Below are 19020 nucleotides of genomic sequence, written 5' to 3'. Positions count from 1 at the left end.
TAAAATGGACAACCTGGAAGAAATGGACAAATTCTTAGAAAGGTATAACCTTCCAAGACTGAATCAGGAAGAAACAGAAAATATGAACAGACCAATCACAAGCAATGAATTTGAAACTGTGATTATAAATCTTCCAACAAACAAATGTCCAGGACCAGATGGCTTCACAGGTGAATTCTATCAAACATTTAGAGAAGAGCTAACACCCATCCTTCTCAAACTCTTCCAAAAAATTGCAGAGGAAGGAACACTCCCAAACTCATTCTATGAGGCCACCATCACCCTGATACCAAAACCAGACAAAGGCACTACCAAAAAAGAAAATTACAGACCAATATCACTGATGAATATAGATGCAAAAATCCTCAACAAAATACTAGCAAACAGAATCCAACAACACATTAAAAGGATCATACACCATGATCAAGTGGGATTTATCACAGGGATGCAAGGATTCTTCAATATACATAAATCAACCAATGTGATAAACCATATTAACAAACTGAAGAATAAAAACCATATGATCCTCTCAATAGATGCAGAAAAATGTTTTGACAAAATTCAACACCCATTTATGATAAAAACTCTCCAGAAAGTGGGCATAGAGGGAACCTACCTCAACATAATAAAGGCCATATATGAAAAACCCACAGCAAACATCATTCTCAATGGTGAAAAACTGAAAGCATTTCCTCTAAGATCAGGAATGAGACAAGGATGTCCACTCTCACCACTATTATTCAACATATTTCTGGAAGTCCTAGCCATGGCAATCAGAGAAGAAAAAGAAATAAAAAGAATACAAATTGGAAAAGAAGAAGTAAAACTGTCACTGTTTGCAGATGACATGATACTGTACATAGAGAATCCTAAAACTGCCACCAGAAAACTGCTAGAGCTAATTAATGAATATGGTAAAGTTGCAGGATACAAAATTAATGCACAGAAATCTCTTGCATCCCTATACACTAATGATGAAAAATCTGAAAGAGAAATTAAGGAAACACTCCCATTTACCATTACAACAAAAAGAATAAAATACCTAGGAATAAACCTACCTAGGGAGACAAAAGACCTGTATGCAGAAAACTATAAGACACTGATGAAAGAAATTAAAGATGATACAAACAGATGGAGAGGTATACCACGTCCTTGGATTGGAAGAATCAACATTGTGAAAATGACTATATTACCCAAAGCAATCTACAGATTCAATGCAATCCCTATCAAATTACCAATGGCATTTTTTATGGAGCTAGAACAAATCATCTTAAAATTTGTATGGAGACACAGAAGACCCCGAATAGCCAAAGCAGTCTTGAGGGAAAAAAACGGAGCTGGAGGAATCAGACTCCCTGACTTCAGACTATACTACAAAGCTACAGTAATCAAGACAATATGGTACTGGCACAAAAACAAAAACATAGATCAATGGAACAAGATAGAAAGCCCAGAGATAAACCCACGCACCTATGGCCAACTAGTCTATGACAAAGGAGGCAAGGATATACAATGGAGAAAAGACAGTCTCTTCAATAAGTGGTGCTGGGAAAACTGGACAGCTACATGTAAAAGAATGAAATTAGAACACTCCCTAACACCATACACAAAAATAAACTCAAAATGGATTCGAGACCTAAATGTAAGACTGGACACTATAAAACTCTTAGAGGAAAACATAGGAAGAACACTCTTTGACATAAATCACAGCAAGATCTTTTTTGATCCACCTCCTAGAGTAATGGAAATAAAAACAAAAATAAACAAATGGGACCTAATGAAACTTCAAAGCTTTTGCACAGCAAAGGAAACCATAAACAAGATGAAAAGACAACCCTCAGAATGGGAGAAAACATTTGCAAACGAATCAACGGACAAAGGATTAATCTCCAAAATATATAAATAGCTCATGCAGCTCAATATTAAAGAAACAAACACTCCAATCCAAAAATGGGCAGAAGACCTAAATAGACATTTCTCAAAAGAAGACATACAGACGGCCACGAAGCACATGAAAAGATGCTCAACATCACTAATTATTAGAGAAATGCAAATCAAAACTCCAGTGAGGTATCACCTCACATCAGTTAGAATGGGCATCATCAGAAAATCTACAAACAACAAATGCTGGAGAGGGTGTGGAGAAAAGGGAACCCTCTTGCACTGTTGGTGGGAATGTAAATTGATACAGCCATTATGGAGAACAGTATGGAGGTTCCTTAAGAAACTAAAAATAGAATTACCATATGACCCAGCAATCCCACTACTGGGCATATACCCAGAGAAATCTGTAATTCAAAAAGACACATGCACCCGAATGTTCATTGCAGCACTATTTACAATAGCCAGGTCATGGAAGCAACCTAAATGCCCATCAACAGACGAATGGATAAAGAAGATGCAGTACATATATACAATGGAATATTACTCAGCCATTAAAAGGAACGAAATTGAGTCATTTGTTGAGAAGTGGATGGATCTAGAGACTGTCATACAGAGTGAAGTAAGTCAGAAAGAGAAAAACAAATATCGTATATTAACACATGTATGTGGAACCTAGAAAAATGGTACAGATGAGCCGGTTTGCAGGGCAGAAGTTGAGACACAGATGTAGAGAACAGACATATGGACTCCAAGGGGGGAAAACTGCGGTGGGGTGGGGATGGTGGTGTGCTGAATTGGGCAATTGGGATTGACATGTATACACTGATGTGCGTAAGATTGATGACTGATGAGAACCTGCAGTATAAAAAAACAAACAAAACAACTAATACTAAACTTTCATTGGGTTATTTGTATGGAAATATGTTAATATAAATGTTTCAGACATTACATGAAATTTCTAAAAATCTTATATGTTCTGGTGTAATGTTATAAGTCATAATCTTAGTTATTACTTTAAAATGTATATCTCAGAAATAACTAATTTTCTTGTCAACTACATTATTATGAACTTTCATCAAATCTTTAACCGTGGTCATTTTTAAGACTTTTGTCATTTACAGACAGTTCTGGGTGTACTCTGATGCTTCTGCAAATATTTTCCTGTAAAAGGGTTTCATGTTCAAGAAATTCATGGAAAAGACTCTGAGAAGTACAGGTTTCTGGTAACTGACTGTACTGCTGAACTGAATGAATAAGCATTTTCAGAACTCTAATGAAAAACTGATGAACTCATAAAAGTGCTAACAAAAGATCAAGATGAAAAAAAAATTAATTACATGGGACTGAGTGAACTGATGAGGATGAGTATAATTTTTGTGACTTTCTGTTTGAATTAAAAAAAAAAATCCCACAAGGACTCAGAGGCAAAGAATATACAAATCAATTTTCACTGCAAAGTAAAGGAGCTGCTACAGTGGAGGATTACTGGACTGAATGTCAATATTATGACATAGTATGAGTGTGTTTCATGTTTGGTAATTGCAATCATTGTTGCTTTTATTGTGGTCATCCATGTACAATGCTTGGTGTCAGTCTATTTATCTCTTGGAAAAATAAAATACAGTGTGTGTGTGTGTGTGTGAAAAAAAAAAATTTCTATTCTTCAAATTGGTATAGATTTGGTCTCCTGATTGGACTCTGACTGATATAATTGGGAACACACTCATCACTGATTTTTGACAAAGATGTAAAAGCGTTTCAATGGAGGAAAGAGCCTTTTCAAAAAATGCTGCTGGAGCAGTTAGACATCCATAGGCAAAAAACTAAAGAACCTCAGCCTATATGACGCATCTTATCAAACAGTTAACTCAAAATAGATCATGAACTTAAGTGTAAAAGATGAAACTGTAAACCTTCAAGAAGAGAAAAATAGTAGAAAATACTCAGGACCTACAGCTAGGCAAAGAGTTCTTAGGCTTGACACCAAAGCATGATCCATAAAGAGAAATCTGATAAATCAGAGTTCACCAAAATTTTAAATGTTTACTCTGTGAAAATCCTGTTAAAAGAATGAAAACATAAGCTATAGACTAGGATAAAATATTTGCAAACCACCTATCCAACAAAGGACTAGTAACTTTGCATATTAAAAAGAACACTCAAAATCAACATTAAAAGAGCAAGCAATCCAATTAGAAAATGGGCAAAGGACATGAATTATAAAATTCTAAAGGCTACATTTCACCAAAGAGGTTATATAGATAGTAAATAAGCACATGGAAAGATGTTCAAAAACTTATGGTTACCAAAGGGTAAAAAGGGGGAGGGATGAATTAGGAGTTTGGGATTAAAAGACAGACACTACTATATATAAAATAGATAAACAACAAGGACCTATTGTATGGCACAGGGAACTATATTCAATATCTTGTAATAATCTATAATGGAAAAGAATCTGAAAAAGAATGTGTGTGTGTGTGTTTGTGTGTATATATATATATATATACACACACACACATACATATGTAACTGAATCACTTTACTGTACACCTGAAACTAACACAACATTGTAAATCAACTATATGTCAATTAAAATTAATTAATTAAGATAAAATATAATAAAATAAAGATGTTCAACATCATTAGCCATTAGGGACATGCAAACTGAAACCACAGTGAAATATCACTATGTTATCACTATCAGAACTGCTTAAATATTACTCAGCTAAAATTAAAAATAGTGACAACACCAAATGCTGCTGAAGATGAAGAAAAACTGGATCACTCATACATTGCAGATGGGCATGTAAAATGGAAGACGGTTGAGCAGGTTTAAAAAAAAAAAAAATCAACATTCAACTCCTATATGACCCAATAATTACATTCCTGGGCATTTATCCCACAGAAATGAAGATTTATCTTCACACACACAAAAAAAAAACAGCATACAAATATTCATAACAGGTTTATTCATAACAGCCCCAAACTGGAAATAACTGAGATGTTCTTCATTCAGTGGGTGAATAATTACACAAAATTGTGGCACATCCACACCATGAAACACTACTCAGAGAAAAAAGAGGAGCAAACTATTGACACACGAAACAGCCTTGAATGAACCTCCAGAGAATTATGCTGACTGAAAAGGCATATTACAAAAGGCTGCATACTGAATACATGATTCCATTTATATTACATTCCTGAAATGGCAGAATTACAGAAATGGAGAACACATTAGTCGTTGTCAGGGATTAAGAAATGGTACAAGAGTGAGAGGAAACTGCGTGTAGCTATGAAAGACAACATGGGAAATCCGTGTGGTTATGGAAATGTTCTTTGTCTTGATTGTATCAATGTCAAGATCCTGTTTGTGAGATAATACTATGGTTTTGCAAGATATTACCTTTGGAGAAAACTGGGTAAAGGGTACATAGGACCTCTCTGTATTGTTTCTCACAACTGTATGTGAATCTACAATTATCTCAAATTTTTTTCAATTTAAAGCCTCCAGGCCAGACAGTGTCACCACTGAATTCTATCAGCCACTTAAGCAAGATATAACAATTTTACACAAACTCTTCCAGAGAAAAGAATGAAAGCACTAAAATTCCCAATTTATTTTGTGATATTAGAATAACTCTTTTATAACAAAACCCAACAAGATCAATTCAAGACAGAAAAACTTACAAGCCTATTTTACTCATAAAATAGACACCAAAATCCTAAATAAAATATCAGCAAACTGAATCCAGCAACTTAGAAAAACGATAATGCATTATGACCAAGTTGAATTAATCCCAGAAAAGCAAACTTGATTTAACATCAGGAAATAATAATTGATGTAATTTACAATGTTGTCAGATTAAAGGAGGAAAAACACAGGAAAGATGTAGAAAAAGCATTGAAAAAAAATTCTAGATTCATTCACTTTCATGGTGTCCTCTTTGCAAAGTAGAAATAGAAGAAAACTTTCTTGATTATTAGAGATGAAAATCTACAACAAACATTCTTTATGGTAAAATATTGTAAGTGCTCCTTTTCAGATAGGGAACAAGACAAAGATACCACTTATTGCCACTTCAATTCAGCCCTGTGCACTGTGGTCCTAGCCAGATCAATAAACCAAGAAATTGAAACAAAAAGTATAAGGGATTGAAACACACACAAAAAAAACAAGATTATATGATTGTGTAGGTAGAAAATTAAAATGAACATACAAGATACATTATTAAAATTAATGAGAGTTGAGTAAGGTTACTGGATTTAAAAAATAGTATGACAAAATCAATTCTATTTCTATATACTAGCACAAACAATAAAAATAAAATTTATTCTTTTGAAAGATACCATTTACAATAACATTAAAAGAGTACTGAGGAATAAAATCAGCAAAGGTATATAAGTTGTCTCTGAAGAGAACTCTAAATGTATACATTAAAGACATTAAAAGGAAGATGTCTTTAACCATACCATGTTGATGGATTGGAAGATTTAATAATATAATGATGTTAATTTTCCCCAAACTGATTTACAAAATAATAACAATCTCAATCATAAATTCAAGAGGTGATTTTGGCAAGCTAATTCTAAAACTTATAGAAGTTTGAAAGGCCACAAATAGCTAAGAAACTCAAGAAAAAGCTGAGGAGACTTGCCCTATCAAATAACAAGACTTAGTATAAAAATACAGTCATTAACATAGAGAACAGACTTGTGATTGCCAAGGGGTGGGGAGGCAGGGGAGGGATGGATTGGGAGTTTGGGATTAGCAGATGCAAACTGTTATACATAGACTGGATAAACAATAGGGAACTATATTCAATATCCTATAATAAACCATAATGAAAAAGAATATGAAAAAGAATATATATGTATAACTGAATCACTTTGCTGTGATTCAAAAATTAACACAACATTATAAATTAACTATACTTCAATTTTTAAATATAGACATCTGCTTCCAGGTCAGCTGAGGGCAGGACACCAAGGAGGAGGTGGACGAGCCCCGAGTGACCAGTGGAGCCCTGACATTAGAACAGCCCTGGGGCTGAGTGGAGGGACTCTCCCCATTTCCCCTTCCAAATAGTTTAAACAATTAACAGTGAGGACAGGATCAAGATGGCAAAACAGTAGGATGGGGAGCTCACCTTCTCCCACAAAAACATTAAAATACATCTACAAGTGGAACAATTCACACAGAACATCTACTGAACACTGGCAGAAGACCTCAGACTCCCAAAAGGGCAAGAACACCCATGTAACCAGGTAGGACAAAAGGAAAAAAGAAAAAGAAAGGAATTAAGATGGGGCCTGTGCCCCAGGGAGAGAGCTGTGAAGGAAGAAAGGTTCTCACACCCTGGGAAGTCTCCTCACTGTCATGGAGGTCAGCCTGGATGGAGGGGGAGTTTCAGAGCTTTGGAGGAGAGCACAGCAACTGGTGTGCAGAAGGCAAAATGGACAGTAACGTGCACAGAAGGTCAGCACCACCGCCCTGTGCTCCCCAGACTGAGACGCTTGTCTGTCAGTGTGGGTGGGGGGCTGGGGGCTGAAGCACAGGTTTCAGAGGTCAGACACAGGGAGAAGACTGGGGTTGGCTGCACAGACACAGCCTGAAGAGGTTGGACTGTGGCAACTGAGGGTGTATTCAGAACAAGCCTGGGACCACCAGAGAGGCAAGCACCTTTGTTGGGGGGCACACAAGGAGAGAGGTGGGACCACCATAAGGGTTCCTTTCCCTATGAGTGCTCCCAGAAAACAGGACACTGCCTACAGAAACTCCAGGGGTGGATGCAAGTAGCCGCCACCATTGTGGGCTCCAGAGGTGGGCACAGGCCACCACTATGAGACCCATGGACAGGTCGCAAGCACTGCTCCCACTGTCCCAGGAGTGAGAGGAGAGCAGCCACAGCTAGGAGACCCCCAAGCAGGCACCAAGTGCAGCCCCCACTGCCCCAGGAGTGCACGAACAGCAGTCACCTATACGAGACATGCAAGCAGGCATCAAGCCCTGCCCCCACCATCCAAGGGGTGTGTAGGGGCCACTGACCTGCACACCTGATATAAAGGGGATAAGGGCCAGCACACGCTGAGGAAAGAGACAGCAAGCATCCAAACTAAAAGCAGCCCCTCAATTCCAGAAAAGATGGAGTAGAAGGACTTCCGTTCACCTTCTCTCACAAAAACACCAAACTCACAACCAACTGCTGAACAACCATTGACAAAAAAGACTGGAACCTACCAAAAATATATATATTTTACATTCAAAGACAAAAAAGCCACAACAAGATGATAGAAGGGGTGCTTTCATGATATAATCAAATCTTATACCCACTGGGGTGGGGGACAAAACACAAACTGGAAAATAACTGTATCAGAGAGGTTCTCCAACAAGAGTGAGGTTCCTGAGCCCCACGTCATGCTACCCAGCCTGAGGGTCTGGCATCAGGAGGAGTCCCCAGCGCATTTGCCCTTGAAGGCCAGCAGGGCTGGAGTGCAGGAGCTCTACAGGACAAGGGGAAACAGATACTCCACGCTTGGAGGACATACACAAGGTTTCAAGTACACTGGGACCCAGCATAAAGCAGTAGCTCCATAGGACCCTGGGCTGGGCCTACCTACGAGTCTTGGAGGGTCTCCTGTGGAGGCAGGAGTCAGCTGTGGCTCACTGAGGAGGCAAGGACACTGGTGGCAGAGGCCCCAGAGAATATTGATCAGTGTGAACTCTCCTGGAAGTTGCCATTTTGGCATCAAGACCTGGCCATACCCAACAGCCTACAGGCTCTAGTACTGGAACGCCTCAGGTGAAACAACCAGCAGGATAGGAACACAGCCCCGCTCATCAGCAGACAGGCTGCCTAAAGCCATATTGAGCCAACAACCACCTCTAAACACAAACCTTAACACGGCCATGCCCAGCAGAGAGCAAGACCCAGCACCACCCACCAGAGGGCAGACACCAGTCCCTCCCACCAGGAAGCCTGCACAAGCCTCTGGAACAACCTCACCCACCAGGAGGCAGACACCAGAAAGAGGAGCTATTATGCAGCCTACAGAACAGAGACTAAAACACAGAAAGTTAGACAATATGACATGGCAGAGGAATATGTCCCAGACGAAGGAACAAGATAAAAACTCACAAGGAAAACTAAATGAAGTGGAGATAGGCAACCTACCTGAAAAAGAATTCAAAGTAATGATAGTAAAGATGATCCAAGATCTCGGTAAAAAATGGTGACACGGATCGAGAAGATACAAGAGATGTTTAACAAAGACTTAGAAGAACTAAAGAACAAACAAACAGAGATGAACAATACAATAATTAAAATTTTAAAATTCACTAGAAGGAATCAATAGCAGAATAAGTAAGGCAGAAAAACGGATGAGTGAGCTGGAAGACAGAATGGTGGAAATCACTGCCACAGAACAGAATAAAGAAAATAGAATGAAAAGAAATGAAGAAAGTCTCAGAGACCTCTGGGACAACATTAAACACACCAACATTTGCATTATAGGGGTCCCAGAAGGAGAAGAGAGAGAGAAAGGACCTGAGAAAATATTTGAAGAGATAGTAACCAAAAACTTCCCTAACATGGGAAAGGAAATAGTCATCCAAGACCAGGAAGCGCAGAGAGTCCCAGGCAGGATAAACCCAAGGAGGAACACACCAAAACGCATAAAAATCAAATTAATAAAAATTAAAGACAAAGAAAAAATATTAAAAGCAACGAGAGAAAAACAACAAATAACATACAAAGGAACACCCATAATGTTATCAGCTGATTTCTCACCAGAAACTCTGATGGGCAGAAGGGAGTGGCACAACATATTTAAAGTGATGAAAGGGAAAAACCTACAACCAAGAACACTCTACCCAGCAAGTCTCTGATTCAGATTCAATGGAGAAATCCAAAGCTTTACAGATAAGCAAAAGCTAAGAGAATTCAGCACCGCAAAACCAGCTTTACAACAAACGCTTAAGAAACTTCTCTAGGTGGAAAAGAAAAGGCCACAACTAGAAACAAGAAAATTAGGAATGGGAAAGTTCACCAGTAAAGGCAAAAATACAGTAAGATAGGAAATCATCCACACATAAATATGATATCAAAACCAGCAATCATGAGAAGAGGTGAGTACAAATGCAGGAGGTTGGAAATCCATTTGAAATTAAAAGACCAGCAACTTAAACAATTTTGTTTATATATAGACTGCCATATCAAAACCTCATGGGAACTGCAAACCAAAAATCTACAACAGAAACACACACAAAACAGAAAAAGCAATCCAAAAACAACACTAAAGATAGTCATAAAATCACAATAAAAGAAAACAAAAGAAGAAGGGAACACAAAAGATCTTCAAACAAAATCCAAAACAATTAAGGAAATGGCAGTAAGAACATAAATATCGATAATTACCTTAAATGTGAATGGATTAAATGCTCCACCCAAAAGACATAGACTGGCTGAAAGAACACAAAAACCAGACGCGTATATATGCTGCCTAGAAGAGATCCATTTCAGATCTAGGGACACATACAGACTGAAAGTAAGGGGATGGAAAAAGGTATTCCATGCTAATGGAAATTAAAAGACAGCTGGACTAGCAATACTCATATCAGACAAAATAGACTTTAAAATAAAGACTGTTACAAGAGACAAAGAAGGACACTACATTATGATCAAGGGATCAATCCAAGAAGATAAAACAACTGTAAATATATATGCACCCAACATAGGAGCACCTCAATATATAAGGCAAAAGCTAACAGCCATAAAAGGAGAAATTGAAAGTAACCCAATAATAGTGGGGGACTTTAACACCCCACTTGCATCAATGGACAGACCATCCAGACAGAAAATCAAGAAGGAAACACAGGCCTTAAATGATACATGAGACCAGATGGACTTAATTGATATTTATAGAGCATTCCATCCAAAAGCAGCAGAATACATATTCTTCTCAAGTGCACATGGAACATTCTCCAGGACTGATCACATGTTGGGCCATAAAGCAAGACTTGGTAAATTTAAGAAAACTGAAATCATATCAAGCATCTTTTCCAACCACAATGCTATGAGATTAGAAATCAACTACAAGAAAAAAACTGTGAAAAACACAAACACTTGGAGGCTAAACAATATGCTACTAAACAACCAATGGATCACTGAAGAAATCAAAGAGGACATCAGGAAAATACCTAGAGAAAAATGAAAATGAAAGCACAATGAACCAAATTTATCCCAAATTTATGGGATGCAGCAAAAGCAGTTCTAAGATGGAAGTTTATAGCAATATAATCTTACCTCAGGAAACAAGAAAAATCTCAAATAAACCACCTAATCTTACACCTAAAGCAACTAGAGAAAAAACAAAGAAAACCCAAGGTTAGTAGAAGGAAAGAAGTCATGAGGATCAGAGCAGAAATAAATGAGACAGAGACAGAAAAAAATAGAAAAGATCGATAAAACTGAAAGCTGGTTCTTTGAAAAAATAAACAAAATTGATAAACCTTTAGCCAGACTCATCAAGAAAAAAAGGGAGAGGTCTCAAAACAATAAAATTAGAAATGAAAAAGGAGACATTACAATGGACACCACAGAAATACAAAAGATCGTAAGAGACTAGTATAAGCAATTATATTTCAATAAAATGGACAACCTACAAGAAATAGACAAATTCTTAGAAAGGTACAGTCTCCCAAGACTAAACCAAGCAGAAATAGAAAATATGAACAGACCAATCACAAGTACTGAAATTGAACCTGTGATTTTAAAATTTGCAACAAAGTCCAAGACCAGATGGCTTCACAGGTGAATTCTATCAAACATTTAGAGAAGAGTTAACACCTATCCTTCTGAAATTATTCCCAAAAAAATGCAGAGGAAGGAACACCCCCAAACTCATTCTATGAGACTACCCTCACCTTGATAAAAAAAAAAAAATAGACAAAGATACCACAAAAAAAGAAAATTACAGGCCAGTATCACTGATGAAGATAGACACAAAAATCCCCAACAAACACCTGCAAAATATCCAAATCCAACAATACATTCAAAGGATCAACACCATGATCAAGTGGGATTTATCCCAGGGTTGCAAGGAGTTTTCAGTATCTGCAAATCAATCAGTGTGATACACCACATCAACCAATTGAAGAATAAAAACCTATGATCATCTCAATAGATGCAGAAAAAGCTTTCAAAAAAACTCAACACAATTTATGATAAAAACTCTCCAGAAAGTAGGCATAGAGAGAATCTACCTCAACATAATAAAGGCCTTTTATGACAAACTCACAGCTAACATCATACTCAATGGTGAAAAACTGAAAGCATTCCATCTAAGATCAGGAACAAGATGAGGATGTCCACTCTCACCACTTTTATTCAACATAGTTTTGGAAGTCCTAGCCATGGAAATTAGAGAGGGGGAAAAAAATGAAAGGAATCCAAATTGGAAAAGAAGAAGTAAAGTTGTAAGTGCAGATGATATGATACTATACATAGAAAATCCTAAAGGTACTACTAGAGCTCATCAATGAATTTGATAAAGTGGCAGGATACAAAATTAATACACAGAAATCTGTTGCATTTCTATACACTAACAATGAAAGATCAGAAAGAGAAATTAAAGAAACAATCCCATTTACCATCACATCAAAAAGAATAAAAATACCTAGGAATAAACCTACTTAAGGAGGCAAAAGATCTCTACTCTGAAAACTATAAGATGCTGATGAAAGAAATCAAAGATGATACAGGCAGATGGAAACATATACCATGTTCTTGGACTGGAAGAATCAATGTTGTGAAAATGACTATACTACCCAAGGCAATCTACAAATTCAATGCAATTCCTATCAAATTACCAATGGCATTTTTCACAGAACTAGAACAAAAAAAATTTTAATTTGTATAGAGACACAAAAGACCCCGAATAGCCAAAGCACTCTTGAGAAAGAAAATCGGAGCTGGAGGGATCAGGCTCCCTGACTTCAGACTATACTACAAAGCTACAGTCATCAAAAAAGTATGGTACTGGCACAAAAACAGAAATATAGCTCAATGGAACAGGATAGAAAGTCCAGAGATAAACTCACGCACCTATGGTCACCTAATGTATAACAAAGGAGGCAAGAGTATACAATGGAGAAAAGACAGTCTCTCCAGTAAATGGTCCTGGGAAAACTAGACAGCTACATGTAAAAGAATGAAATCAGAACACTCCCTAACACCATACAAAAAAATAAACTCAAAATGGATCAAAGACCTAAATTTAAGACTGGATACTATAAAACCCTTAGAGGAAAACATAGGCAGAATACTCTCTGACATAAATCTCAGCAAGATCTTTTTTGACCTACCTCCTAGAGTAACGGAAATAAAGACAAAAATAACAAATGGGACCTAATTAAACTCAAAAGCTTTTGCACAGCAAAGGAAATCATATACAAAATGAAAAGACAAGCCATAGAATGGGATAAAATGTTTGCAAACGATGGAACTGACAAGAGATTAACCTCCAAAATTTACAAACAGTTCATGCAGCTCAATCCCAAAACAAACAAACAACCCAATCAAAAAAATGGGCAGAAGACCTAAATAGACATTCCTCCAAAGAAGACATACAGATATCCAAGAGGCACATGAAAAGATGCTTAACATCACTAATTATCAGAGAAATGCATATCAAAACTACAATGAGATATCACCTCACACTGATCAGAGTTGCCATCATCAAAAAGTCTACAAACAATAAATGCTGGAGAAGGTGTGGATCAAAGGGAACCCTCCTTCACTGTTGGTGGTAATGTAAATTGATATTACTACTATGGAGGTGCCTTAAAAAACTAAAAATAGAGATACCATACGATACAGTAATTCCACTCCTGGGCATATACCCTGAGAAAACCATAATTCAAAAAGATACATGCACCCCAGTGTTCATTGCAGCGCTGTTTCCAATAGCCAAGACATGGAAACAAGCTAAATGGCTATCGACAGAGGAATGGATAAAGAAGATGTGGTACATACATACAATGGAATATTACTCAGACATTTAAAAGAATGAAATAATGCCATTTGCTGCAACATGGATGGACCTGGAGATTATCATACTAAGTAATTAAGTCAGACAGAGAAACACAAATATCATATGATATCATTTATATGTGGAATCTAAAAAAAATGATACAAATAAACTTATTTACAAAATAGAAACAGACTCACTGACTTAGAGAATGAACTTATGCTTACCTGGGTAGAGGGGGGAGGGGGTGGGATAAATTGGGAGTTTGGGATTGACATGTACACACTGCTCTATTTAAAATAGATAACCTAACACAACATTGTAAAGCAATTATACTCCAATAAAGATGTTTAAAATAAATAAATAAAATAAAATTTGGAAAAAAAAAACATAAAATAGATAACCAAGGACCTACTGTATAGCACAGGGAACTCTGCTCAATACTCCGTAATAACCTAAACGGGAAAATAATTTGAAAAAGAATAGATACAAGTATATATATAACTGAATCACTTTGCTGTACACCTGAAACTAACACAACATTGCTACTCAACTATGCTCCAATACAGCTTGGTGTGCCGCCACCATTTCTTTCACCTTCAGTCTCTGAGCCTTTTGCAGAGCTTCCCACAGCACTATGTTGGGATAGAGCATCCAGAGGTTCACAACCTCTGTGGTCCGTAGGAGCCACTATGAGGAGGGTCCAGGGAAGAATTTACCATTTTCAGTGGAAAAGAAGTAGCAGTTACTAGCTATTATGAGTTTGTACTTTGGGTCTGGATTTGCTGTGTCTTTCTTCAGAGTTAGACAGCAACTGCTTAAAAAATAATCCATGAGACAGATATGTAGAGCAGCATTTTAAGAGGGGCAGTCTCTTTGAAAAAAGGATCAAACTCTTGAACTCAGCATCCTAGATATGTTTGTAAATAAACTTATGGCATAAACCCTTAATGCTTCTTCTCTGAAATATGGAACATGTTAATTGAGCTTGTGCTTACTTTTTATTTGGGCAATATTCCATTATTAGTTTCTTAATTAAATATTACATGATTTAGCTTGTTTCTTGGTCTTAAATTCTGAATTTTAATTTTTGTTTGCTGGTTCAGGAATTTGTCAGTAATTCACTGTGAAAGAGAAATGCAAACTTTGTCCTGTAAGTTTTTTTAATTTAAGGGGAGAAATAAGATACATTTTTAGTCATTTTTTACTTTGAAGGAATAAATTCATTTTTCTCCATGAGTGACAATTAGTTAACCATTAGGAAAACCAGTAGTGTATGCAGATTTCAGTTCAAGAGCTTCATTTTATTCATCTAGACCTGTACCTTAAAACTGAAATTTTTCACTTGATAAATGTGCTACTGACAAACATTAGTCTTATTTAGAACGAATGAAAGAATATTTGAAATGGAATGTAATCGCATATGAGACAATATAGGAAATATTCCCATTTTATTCTGCAGCTTTGACTAGTAGAAATGGGTTACGAGATGGCTCTGGTTAGTAATTGTATCCGTGAATCAAAATTATGAGTAGTGAAATGCTGCTTACCACTTAAAATGTAATGACTTAGTTCCTAGGGTTTTATATTAGGGCAGGGGAAAAGTAATTCGCTACTGAATATTTTAATCCCGGTTTGGTCCCTAGAATACCTATCTTTCTTTAGGCTCTTCAATAACCACCTGGCAACTACTTAAATATGGATGCAATTTAGTTTAAATGACTTTGTCCAACCATTCCATGTATTTGTGTGTTGTTTTTTGATTATCCATTGATGAGTCAGATGTTATTCTGTGATTGGAGAGTTTTTCTATATAACATTAAGAATTTCTACCTTTGGGAACAGTGGAAGCAAGAGTAAGAGTTTAGGGTTCATAAAATGATTTTGAATTCTTGGTTCGAATCTTTGCTCAAATACAAATGTAACATTCTGGATTTTCTTGGAGGAAGTGGGAATAGAGCCTCCTTCCTATTTTTACATTCGCTGAGCTATATAAAAATAGTTTAAGTGCTGGAAAAAAAAGCTATACTCCAATATAAAATAAAATAATTTTTAACTGTTCTGGTCATATTAATACCTCACAATAGACTTTAGAGTGAAGAACAAGGTTAAAGAGAGTTATTACATGATAAAAGTTGCCATTCACCAGGCAGATAAAACAAATTATAAAACCATAGCCTCAAAGTATATAAAGCAAATTTGATAGTGTTACAGGGAGGAACCAAAAATCTACCATCATGCCAGGAGATTTTAACATAGTTCTCTCAATAATTGTCTTGAGCAAATAAAAAGTGATAGGGATAGAATATTTGAACCACACAACAAATAAGCTTGATTGAGAGATGTATGTAGAACCTTGCAATTAGAGAAAACAAAATATTTTCAAACTCACACAAAAAACCATGTACCAGGCACAATGCCACAAAAAAACTTTTTCAATACCACATAATCAAAATCATAAAACATGTTCTCTAATCATAATTCAGTAAAACAGAAATCAATAACAGAAAAGATGACCAAAGAATCTCTGTACATTTGGAGACCTAAATGTGTAATTGTTAATAATTCATAAGTCAAAGAAGAAATTATAATGGACATTAGAAACTATTACAAATTAAGTGATTAGAGATACATCTATATATATTATCTGATATTTATTAGAGATATATATCAGAACTTGTATGATGCACGTACAACCACAGATGGAGGGAAATATGTGCATTAGAAAAAAATGTCTATATTAGAAAAGAATAAAAAGTTTAGACAGCAGAGATCTGAGAATTCAGCTCAAGAAATTACAAAAAGAACAGCAGAATAAACCTGAAGAAAATTGAGAGCATAAAAAAGTAAGAGCAGACATTTTTAAAATAGAAAACAAATGACAACAAGGATTAATAAAACCAAAAGCTGATTCTTTGCAAAAACTAATAAAATAGCAAACCCACAGCAAGACTGATCAGGAAAGAGAGTATAAACAACATTAGGAACAAAAAAGAAGACATAGTTTTCATAGATTTAGCAGAGATGTTTTTAAACATAACGGATTACTACAAACAACTTTATGCAATCTATATGAAAACGTAAATGAAATGGACCATTTCTTAGAAAAATGGTTTGCCAAAATGAACTCAAGAAGAAATGGAAAACTTGAATAAGCTTATAAAAGAAAGCAAATCAATAGTTAATCAACTCACAAAAACAAAACCAAATCACCAGGCCCAGACACTTTAAGAGGCATCTCTATCTTACACAAAATGTTTCAGAAAATAGAAAGAAGGAAAAGCTCCTCAATTCATTTTATGATGCTGGGAAATTCTTAAAACAAATGCCAGACAAGAACAGTAAAAGAAATGAAAATTATGGGCCGATCTCACTTACGAACAATGATAGAAAAATTCCAAATAAAACTCTAGCAAATCAGATTTTTAGAAGATAATACCTCATGACCAAGAAGAGCATATCCCAGTAATACAAGCATTGATAAATTCTAAGGTACTAGTGTAATTCACTACATTAACATATTAAGGAAGAAAAATCTGTGATCCCCTCAATAAGATACAGAAAAAGCACCTGATACAATTAAACACCATTTATGATTTTAAAAAGAAAACCTCTTAACTAATTAGTAATAGAAGGGAACTCCCTTGGGAAATAAATTAGTTTTGAGAATTATTGCTAGTAATGCCCAATGGGTACAATTACTGGCACTTGAAACCGAGTGGACAGGGGGACCTCCTGGAGCCTGCCTGGCAGCATTTCATCATTACTGCTGACCAGGAAATGCTGTGTGTGTAGTCATCTTTCCTTTTCTGAAGAGAAATTCATGTAGGACTCCTTCCTGCACTTGCTTCACCACCGGTCATTTGCTTAGGCAAGGGGAGGGCCGGGACTTGTCTTATGAGTTCACAGCTCATCGGATGACATGAAACTATATCAGGACCTAAAGGAGAGCCTGCGCATCTCCCAGAGAGCTCCTGGTATTTGATCTAGAAGGAGCAACTAGATGTGCCCTGGCTTGTATCCCTTGGGGAGAGGGCACCATGTTACATGTGTGACAAAGATTGAAATAGATCTTTTGTACATGGAAGGGCAGGCTGCGGCAAAAACTACCTAGCTGTTCACAAACCTCATTCCTTCTTCCTTCCAGGCACACCGGTCCACTACAGAATCCAGCCTCCATCACAGTTACGTGTGGCCATATGACTGAGCTCTGGCCACTGGAAAGTAGGCATAAGTGGTGCACACCACTTCCAGGCCTGATCCGTAAAATTCTCCTATGTATGACCCTTCCATATTCCTTCTGCTTCCATGGTGGCCTTAGAAGCCACATTTTGGAGAGAACTTGGGACCCTTGTGTGATCATTTAGATAACTGTCCACCCACCAGAAATACATGACATGAAAGTTAACTGAGCAAAAAATAAACTCACTTTTTCCTGCAGACACTGAGATTTTGAGGTCTGTTACAGCATCTAATATTATCTTAACTAATAGAGGTAACTAAATCCCACATTATATTTTAGGTGACATGTGAAACTCATTCTCTTTAGAGTCAGCAACAAATCAAGAAGGTTCAATGTCTCATGGAGATTCCTTAAAAAACTAAAAATAGAGCCACCATATGATCCAGCAATGCCACTCCCGGGCATACATCTGGAAAAGATGAAAACTCTAATTTGAAAAGATACATGCACCCCAATGTTCATAGCAGCACTATTTACATCAGCCAAGACATGGAAGCAACACAAGTGTCCATCGAATATATGACTGGTTTAAGAATATGTGGTATATATATACATATATATATATATATATATATATATATATATATATATATCACACACAATGGAATATTACTCAGCCATAAAAAAGAATGAAACATTGCCATTTGCAGCAACATGGATGAACCTAGAGATTATCATACTAAGTGAAGCCATAGAAAGACAAATATTATATGATATCACTTATATGTAGAATCTAAAAAATAATACAAATGAATCTATGTACATAACAGAAACAGACTCACAGACATAGAAAACAAAGTTATGGTTACCAAAGGGGAAGGGGGGGATAAATTAGGAGTATGGAATTAATAGATACAAACTACTAT

At 36.4% G+C, this 19020-nt stretch overlaps 1 pseudogene across 1 annotated transcript in view; it reads left to right on the top strand.

The window, feature by feature from the left end:
• The window catches only part of LOC309623485 (cytochrome c oxidase subunit 7C, mitochondrial pseudogene), a 37995-nt pseudogene extending 20335 nt beyond the window's left edge, over positions 1 to 17660 (top strand). The window contains exon 2 of the transcript in view: positions 14561 to 17660. The product of the transcript in view is annotated as a cytochrome c oxidase subunit 7C, mitochondrial pseudogene (transcript). The remainder of the gene's footprint in view (positions 1 to 14560) is intronic.
• Positions 17661 to 19020: the final 1360 nt, after the last annotated feature.

Source organism: Balaenoptera borealis, assembly GCF_965194805.1.
Source record: "Balaenoptera borealis genome assembly, chromosome: 2".
NCBI lineage: Eukaryota > Metazoa > Chordata > Mammalia > Artiodactyla > Balaenopteridae > Balaenoptera > Balaenoptera borealis.
Note: the sequence above shows the minus strand (reverse complement) of the source record. Positions and strands in the feature narration are given on the sequence as shown.